Source organism: Otolemur garnettii, unplaced genomic scaffold, assembly GCF_000181295.1.
Source record: "Otolemur garnettii isolate 467f Iridium unplaced genomic scaffold, OtoGar3 scaffold00016, whole genome shotgun sequence".
In the NCBI taxonomy this organism is placed as follows: Eukaryota; Metazoa; Chordata; class Mammalia; order Primates; family Galagidae; genus Otolemur; species Otolemur garnettii.
Window position 1 is genome coordinate 13028881 of NW_003852411.1, and position 8953 is coordinate 13037833.

Consider the following 8953-nt stretch of genomic DNA (forward strand, 5'->3'; position numbering starts at 1 on the left):
TTATTGGATAAATGTTAACAAGTTGTAAAAAAGAAAAACATGGGATGATAAATTTATCTAAAACACTGAAATATTACAATACATATTTCTTCAGTGTCAAGGCAGAACAGAAGAATTCCCTTCTAAATTTGAGTACTCTCTAACCACAACAAGCCCTGATTTTACCCCCTTATCAAGTCTATCTTTTAAATATTCTGATATGGATGGTATAACTGACTGAGGCACACTGGAAAGACAAACTCTTATAAAATAGCATATATAAAATTTGATTTACTAGCTGATACAACAAAAGGCAATAACATCCTGAATTCATGGTTTATCAGACTTAAGTATGCAATGGAATCCCCTAAGGAGCTTCTTAAAACACAAACAGCCAGGCACCACCCCATAGTTTCTGATTCAGCAGGTCTGGAGTAAGATGCAAGAATTAACATTTCTAGCAAGTGCCCAGGTAGTATTAATGCTGTTAGTCCAAGGACCACACTTTAAAAATCACTGATCTAATAATATGTTATAATATGCAACCATAATTTATCAACTTATAAATGTTACTGTATGCCAACTGTATTCAAATTTCTTTTATTAGATGATAGCTAATTGCCAAGGCCCATTTCCTCAAGTCTTTTATGCTATACCTCTACCAAAAAAGAAAAGCTTCAAAAAAAGCTAAGAGACTATCACATTACCAACTGCTTTAAGATAATGAAATTTTAAAGATGAGAAACTCTAGTCTATTTCAACATACTATATCCTCATTAATCAGGTTTATTCTCCAAGACATTCTGCTTTGGTTTAGTTTATTATCATCTTTTTCACAAATTAACAAAAAAATTTACTCAAAAAACTATGTTTAGGAATCTAGTGAGAATTCAATAAATAATTTTGCAAAGAAGCAATATTGTAAATGGTGAGTGAGCTTCAGGATTGCTCTGGTCTGGGGACTAAACATACAATTGTACAGTGCCAAAGGAATATACAACCACCTTTTATAATAATGTTCCTTTGAAAAAGTGTGTTACATGTGCCAAAGTATTCATATGGATACTTCTGGAATTTAGGATCTTGTCAGGTTTGGGATGGCTTACCCTTTACTTCCCACTACCTTCAGTTCCACAGAGACTAACTTTTTAAGATTCCTTTTTCGGTTTTAACTAATCACCATAGTATCTTTCACAAAGGGTCTCTGCTGAAATGAATGTTTTACTTGGGAGTACAAACTCTTCTCTGTCTAGAAACTATCAGAGCTATTTCTACCTTATTGATTGGAAAAAAACTGAATGAAACAAGCTTTGTCGCTAAGGTATCATCACCACAACTATTTGCAAGTTAAAACTGTGACAAACACACACTTTTTAAAATCAGTATTATTGACCTAAAGGAAAAAGCTGAGGCAGAAAATATAATTTTAAGGAGTTTACTTAAGCCTAAGTGAGGACAGCTGCCTGGGAAACACTTCCAAGTAGCCTTCTGAAGTGCTCTGTTCCAGCTTTGTTATAAGTGGGTTTTTAAAGGCAACAAAGGACACAGAGTCAGCCAATCCAAAGATGTTTGACAGAAATTCTCATTGGTTTACAGAAATAAGGCCAATTATTCACAAGTGATACATTGTTGAACTACAGGACATGAGTTATGATGTCCGATACATTGTTAGGTTAATCCATGGCTACTTGGCATTAGTAAGTTTAAAGCCTACATAAGCAAATAGCTTCAAGAGGTGATTACTTAGCTAAGGAGAGCGTGAGACATGATTGCTACCCCATTTCAATGCCTTCTGGGCCTGATCATTTATTTAAAGGGGGCTCACATTGTCAGGTAGAAAGTTTCTCTTATTTCTCAATATAAATTATCCTTGGTTTAGTTAACTATTTTTTCCCTTTTAATAATTCTTGAAAGATAAGCTAATAAACTTTATTACCATTTTTAAAAAGTTATCTGTTTTCTATCTCTTAACATTTATTTTCCCTCCCCTTTGTCAGAACTACTTGTTATAAACCACATTAAGTACTTTGGCTCTACTGATCCCTAAAATATAAAATATTAGAAATGTGTGGGCAGCACCCATAGCTCAGTGGGTAGGGCACCAGCCACATACACCAAGGCTGGCGGGTTCAAACCTAATCCAAGCCAACTAAAACCACAATGACAACTGCCACCAAAAAAATAGCCAGGCACTGTGATGGGTGCCTGTAGTTGCAGCCACTTGAGAGGCTGAGGCAAGAGAATCACTTAAGCCCAAGAGTTTGAGGTTGCTGTGAGCTGTGACACCATAGCACTCTACCAAGGGTGACATAATGAGACTCTGTCTCAAAAAAAGAAAAACACCAATATATATATATTAGAAATATGCTAAAATAAACCAACTTATTAAAGAGCAAACATTTTGATAGACTAAAAAGAACCCTAACATACCTCTTCAACCTTATCTTTCAGATGCTTGTACACAATCTGAATGTTCTTGCCAGTCTATCAGCTACCCTTCCACTAGATTTTATTTTTCTCAACTATAAAACTTTTGTCCTTCCTTTTTCAATTACTATAACCTTTAAAACAAGTTTGAATCAGATATTAACTCACTTTTCCCTGACTAAAATTCACTTATTCTAAATTACTTTTTGATCTCTAAACTTATATTGAGTTTGAATTGTAATATTTTGTACTTCTATGAAAAACTGCTTTTTTGGTTATTCAGTACATATTTTTTCTTGTTCCAAAATACTGTAAAGCCCTTTGATTTCCTTTTAATTCCTGCATTCAAAGAAAACAATAGTCAACATAAGAAGAAATGCAATGAATGCTTTGCTGAATACCTCAACTTTGACAAGTAAACAAATTTACTAAATACCCATGGGCAAGAGAATTTTAGTGCTCACCAACATGATTTTGTTTCCTCTTCTAGATCACCATAAAATAAACTGTATTTTTGAGTTCCTTTGCAATTAGGTGTGGCCATGTGACAACGAGTTCTGGTCAACATAATATAGATGGAAATTATATATTCCACTTTAAGGCCTGGACCATTTTAATCTCTTATACAATGTCTTTCACTCTTTTTCCACTTTAATGGAGGTCATAGGTTGAAAATGGGAGAAGTACAGGGGGGGGAAATTCTGAATCTTTAATTCATTCTTAGGAAGAAACTTGTCCAAGAAAGTGTCCTGATTACAGCTTTATGTCAATAAGCACTAAATCTTCATTATGTTAGCCATTGAAATTTGGGGTGATCTGTTATATAAATAATACCACTTATACTATTATGAACCAATAATGTTTAGGAAATTAAATAAATATTTCTTTATAAATTCCCAGAGACAATGCCTAGGTACAACCAAAGAATAGTCTTTTTCTCTTGTCAATAGAGATTCCTTTATTACACTGACTATTAAAGCAGACTACATGCAGTGTGTATAATAAAGTAGATGACATAGTCTGCTGTCTACTTTACTATAAAATTTTACTTGAAAATGTACTTGAAAATTATTTCTTACACACTACTTATTACTGGAGCACTTGTAATATTTTATTCATATTGCAAACACTGTGACCACAAGAGGTTGATTCTAACTGCTAAACCGTACTACTCATGTCGACATATTCCATCATACTATTTGGATCCAAAATAATAAAATAATAGCCAAAATATTTCAATAATCATCTGAGTACCACTGCCTTAAAAATTATGTTGTGTGCACACACACATACACACGCACACAAAATCCATCTCCTATACATACAGAAGAAATGAACTAGGGACAATTCTGATTCTAACCATAGAAAACATTTAACTTCTTTTTCTTTAAGGGAAAAAAAATTCTCTCAAAGGAAAAATAATTTTAAATTTACAAATCACACGGAATAAAAAAATTAAAACACTATTTAAGATTTATAAATGAGCAAAGACACCTGGAAGACTTCAAGGTATGTAAAGAGCAAATTATTCTTAGCAGTGTTAACTTTCTGCTCAGTATCTATTATTTAAATTTGAAAGAAAAAAAATTTTTTTCTAGTTTTCTGACTTCTTTTGGTTACATTCTTCAATTTTATTAGGTTCTTGGAATTATTCCTGACACTACCAAGATAAAATGTTTTTTAATAAAACTTGTGCCTTTCTAAAGGTAAAGAAAAACAGATCTCTCCCCTCTAGCAGAGGAAACTACAGAATTCTAATAAACAGGCAAACTATTTCTCAAAATGGGCCTCATCTCCTCCACTTTTTTCCCCTATTACATAATAGTTAAAGCAACAGTTAAAGTTTTTAATATACACCATTACTTCAGTATTTTTTTTTTTAGAAATGGAAAACAGTGATAGCATTAATTGAACTGGAATCACTATCAAAATCCAAAAAAACAATCACATTCATTTAACCACAAGCCAGTCTTAGTTAAATCGAGACTGTCCAACAAAAATATTCTGTCATTCATGATCTGAATTCTGGTAAATGAGACCAATCAAATTATGGTACACATAAAAAAAAGCCATGAGATATTTCTCTGTTGTAATAAATAAGGCAATGGCCAACTATTACTCATTTGTAGCTTTTTTGAGATAAGCTATCAAGTCTGCTCTTTCTCCCTTCTTCTTGATGCCAGCGAAGATCATTTTTGTTCCAGGGATGTACTTCTTAGGATTCTCCAAATACTCCGTCAGTGTATCCTCTCCCCAGGTGATGCCTTTGTTCTTATTGGCATCTGTGTAAGAGAAGCCAGCAGCCTGACCTGTCTTCCTCCCAAAGAGACCATGGAGATTTGGCCCAGTCTTGTGCTTGCCTCCTTTTTCCACAGTATGGCACTCGGCACACTTCTAAACAAAAATCTTCTTGCCTTTCTCAATATCACCCATATTTAATTCACTCTTTGGTTGCTGACAGTACCAAAGTTCCGAGCTGGAAGCCGGACGTCCCGCTCTCTCCTACTTCAGTATTTTTGAACAGATCCAAATGAACACAGTTAACTTGTTACATCCTATCATCCACTAGCTCACTATAAGATGTAGCAATGGAGCAAAAGTGTATTTATTATGTTTCAGTTTAATTTTGGGTGATGTTCATGGCAGATGAGCCATCAAATGAGGACTAAAAGAAACTATTCTTAAAATAAATTTAGCAGAGAAAAATTATGCATGGGGGATAAATAACAATCAACTTTAATAAACCTTAACACAGGCATCCTCAAACTATGGCCTGTGGGCCACATGCAGCCCACCTAGGACATTTATCCAGCCCGCCAGGTGTTTTTGCTACCGCTGCCTGTCCTGCTTAGCAGCTGACTCGGCCCGGGGCCCACCATCCGGCCCTCCAACAGTCTGAGGGACAGTGAACTGGCCCCCTGTTTAAAAAGTTTGAACCCCTGCCTTAATAGATCTGTCAGCCCTTTTGTAAATCCAATGTTAAATCTGCTCAAAGGAGAATATTTAAGAGTATCTCAGTCAAACTGAGTGAGATGACTAAACAGTGTATATAAAATAAGATTATTCATTATCTTACAATTTTCTCTAAATTATGGCTAATTTATATGTTTGATTTCTGAGATGTTCCAACACAAAGAAATGATGTTTTTTATTACCCTGATTTGATCATTACACATTATACACATGTATCTAAATACCACTCTGTACCTCATACATATGTACAATTATTAAGTGACAACTACTAATAAAAATAAAAGCCAGAAAGGAATGGAATGACACCTTAAAAGATACTGAAAGAAAAATTGTCAACTCTGCATTATATTTCTGGTGAAAACATCCCTGAAAAGTGATGGTGATATAAAGTTGTTGTTTTAGGTTTTGTTTTGTTTTGTTTAGACCAAAAAAAAAAAAAAAAACTGGCAGAATTTGCCAGCAAAAGAAATACTAAAGTCAATGCTTTAATAAAAATGACAGTCACCTCAGATGGAAAAACAGAAATGCAGAAAGGGATAATGAATACCAAAAAAGGGAAAATAAGGGATAAATAAATATTAAATGTTTAAAAAACTAACGTATTGCAGAATTTAAAATATACTATGTATAAGAACCAAAATGTGTTCTAAAAATAGCTTGGCGTTCTGAGCAGCACCTGTAGCTCAAAGGAGTAGGGCACTGGCCCCATGGTTCACACCCAGCCCCAGCCAAAAATTGCACCAAAAAAAAATAGCTTGGCATTCTGGCAGGCACCTGTAGTCCCAGCTACTGGAGAGGCTGAGGCAAGAGAATCTCTCGAGCCCAAGAGTTTGAGGTTGCTGTGAGCTACACACTCTGTCTGCATACTATTAGCAAATATAATTGACACTCTTTAGATATTAAAATTCTCATAGAAAGCATTTCACAGAGCTCTGGGAGTTCCAAGGCTCTCTACTTGAAGCATCCGTATAATGAGTCAATAATTTGTTTTCTCTAGAAAGAGTATAACCACATAAAATTACATGGGAACCAATTTTAAAAGAGGAAAGTATTAAATTCTAATGCATTTTATTTTTAGGATATACGAGTTTCACATTCCTTTTCAATGTGTTACGAGACAAGCATTAATTTAGCTTTTGAGGTTTTTTTAAGCTTCTTATTAAAATTTCAAAAGTAATAAAGCAGTAGTAGAGGGAATAATATAAGCTTCAACATGCCCAATGCCCAGCTTCAACAATTACTGACATTTTTGCCAATATCATCATCACATCTTAGGCATAAGAAATAAAACCAATATACTTTGAACTTACTTTATTGTTTCATAAATTTTTAAAATGGATTTTAATTTAAACATATTGGACTTTAATATGTTAAATACTTTAAATAATTATTGCTAACCACTATGAAATTATCACACAAGTGTTTAGTGTTTCCAGAATTAGGACCTCTGTTCACAGATTCAATAAATCTCTATCTATGCATTTCCTTGGTAGCTATATATCCCAGCTTTTCTATTTATTTTATAAATGCAGCTAATTCAAACTCTGTTCCAGGAAAATAAAGTATTGTTATTAAATGGTCAAAATTGTTTTGTAAAATGAAGTTGGAAAATACTTTACAGTTTGCTTAATCCGGTGATTCTCAAACTTCGCTGCACAGTATAATGACCTGAGAAGTTTTTAAATATATCAGCACTCAAGTACCAAGACTTTGATTTAGTCAGTTTAGGGTACATAGAGTTTTTTTAATGTTACCCAGGTGATTCAATTCTGCAACCACAGTTATAAATTATTGATCTATTCCATCTTCCTGCCAAATGCAAAAATTCACTTCAACATCCTTGTATAGCAGCTACCTTACATTCAATTCCAACACTCACTATATCTCCATTAATTTACTTTGGGGGCAATTTTAACCCTTTAATGTTCTAATAAGTGGAATTTGTCACTTCATACCCACTGATACAAATTCTGTTTTATGTGGTCATGTAAAGTGATTGTAATTCTTATTTATTACCAGAGCCATGAAGTATACTCTAAGTCTCTACATTAAACTTGTCTTCAACTATTCCCTTAACAGCAATTGTCAAGTCCATCCCCATGTAGTAAAGGCTCATTTCTAGAAAAGTTCATGGCACCTATAACTCATACCCACCATTAGAGAAAAAGATAACCTGATCAATGTTCTACATATTAGTACTAACACTTTTTGTTCCATAAAACTTAATACGCAGCATTAACTTTTTAAAAAGTTTTATCTTACTGCTGGCTCCTACAAAAGAAACAGCTAACCCTCTAGATTTTTTTTTTTTTTTTTGTAGAGTGCCATAGTGTCACAGCTCACAGCAACCTCCAACTCCTGGGCTTAGGTGATTCTCTTGCCTCAGCCTCCCGAGTAGCTGGGACTATAGGAGCCTGCCACAACACCCAGCTATTTTTACGTCCTCGGTAGAGTGCAAGCTCCAACTCCTGGGCTTAGGTGATTCTCTTGCCTCAGCCTCCGGAGTAGCTGGGACTACAGGAGCCCGCCATAACACCCAGCTATTTTTTTGTTGCAGTTCGGCCAGGGTCAGGTTTGAACCCGCCACCCTCAGTATATGGGGCCAGCGCCCTACCCACTGAGCCACAGGTGCCGCCCAATCTCTAGATATTTTTTATATTAATTGTAATCATGCTAAAATTCTTCTGTAAGTTTTATAAACTTCACTTCTATTCAATCCTAATAAGTTTAATTAAGCTGAGTGTGGCAGCTCATGCCTGTCATCCCAGCACTTTGGCAGGCCTAAGTAAGACAGGAGAATCACTTGAAACCAGGAGTTCAACACCAGCCTGGGCAAAACAGTGACCCCCTATCTCTACAAAAGAAACCTTTTAAATTAATCTGGTTGGGGGTACATGCCTGTTGTCCCAGTTCCTATGGAAGCTGAGGTGGGAAGATCACTTGAGCCCAGGAGTTCAAGGCTGCAGTGAACTATGATTACACTACTGCACTTTGGCCTGGGTGACAAAGCAAGACCCTGCCTCCTAAAAAAATTTATTTTTAATTAGTAGTATGTTGGAAAATGTTACCCACAGTGGCAGGCAGATTTAACAACTTCAGTAGTTTTAATATTCCCATCACGGCCAATTTCAAGCTACCAAAACTGAATGTAGGGTTGAGCAAAGACAATAATCAAAATATATTTTGAAAATAATATTTGACAAATTCTGAAGTAATGGGTATAATAGATTGGTCATCCAGATATTTGTATATTTTTAACAATTAATTCTCATACGGTTCTGGGTTCATAATCAGATAAAAACATTTTTGGTTGTCACAAATCTGCCAACATTCTTTGGTTATTTATGTTATTCAATCAGCTATGAGTCTCCCCAACTATATTATCATTCATTGCATATACTGTCATCCTACACAACCACAGCATGACAGGTTTAAAAAACTATCTTCTCCAAATTTTATGCCCATGACATTCTCCTATTCAATTAAGAGAACAAACTTCAAAACAAAATTAGGTAAGTCTGGTACTACTTGCTTTCGTGAACCCAATATGAGCTCCTAGAACAGTGGTTCTCAA

The 8953-nt window shown here is 34.8% G+C and overlaps 1 protein-coding gene and 1 pseudogene across 1 annotated transcript in view; both read right to left on the reverse strand.

The window, feature by feature from the left end:
* Positions 1-8953, reverse strand: part of XPR1 (xenotropic and polytropic retrovirus receptor 1) — a 219434-nt gene that overhangs the window by 145830 nt on the left and 64651 nt on the right. The gene's annotated exons all lie outside the window — the stretch shown is intronic.
* Positions 4303-4901, reverse strand: LOC100961188 (annotated as a pseudogene).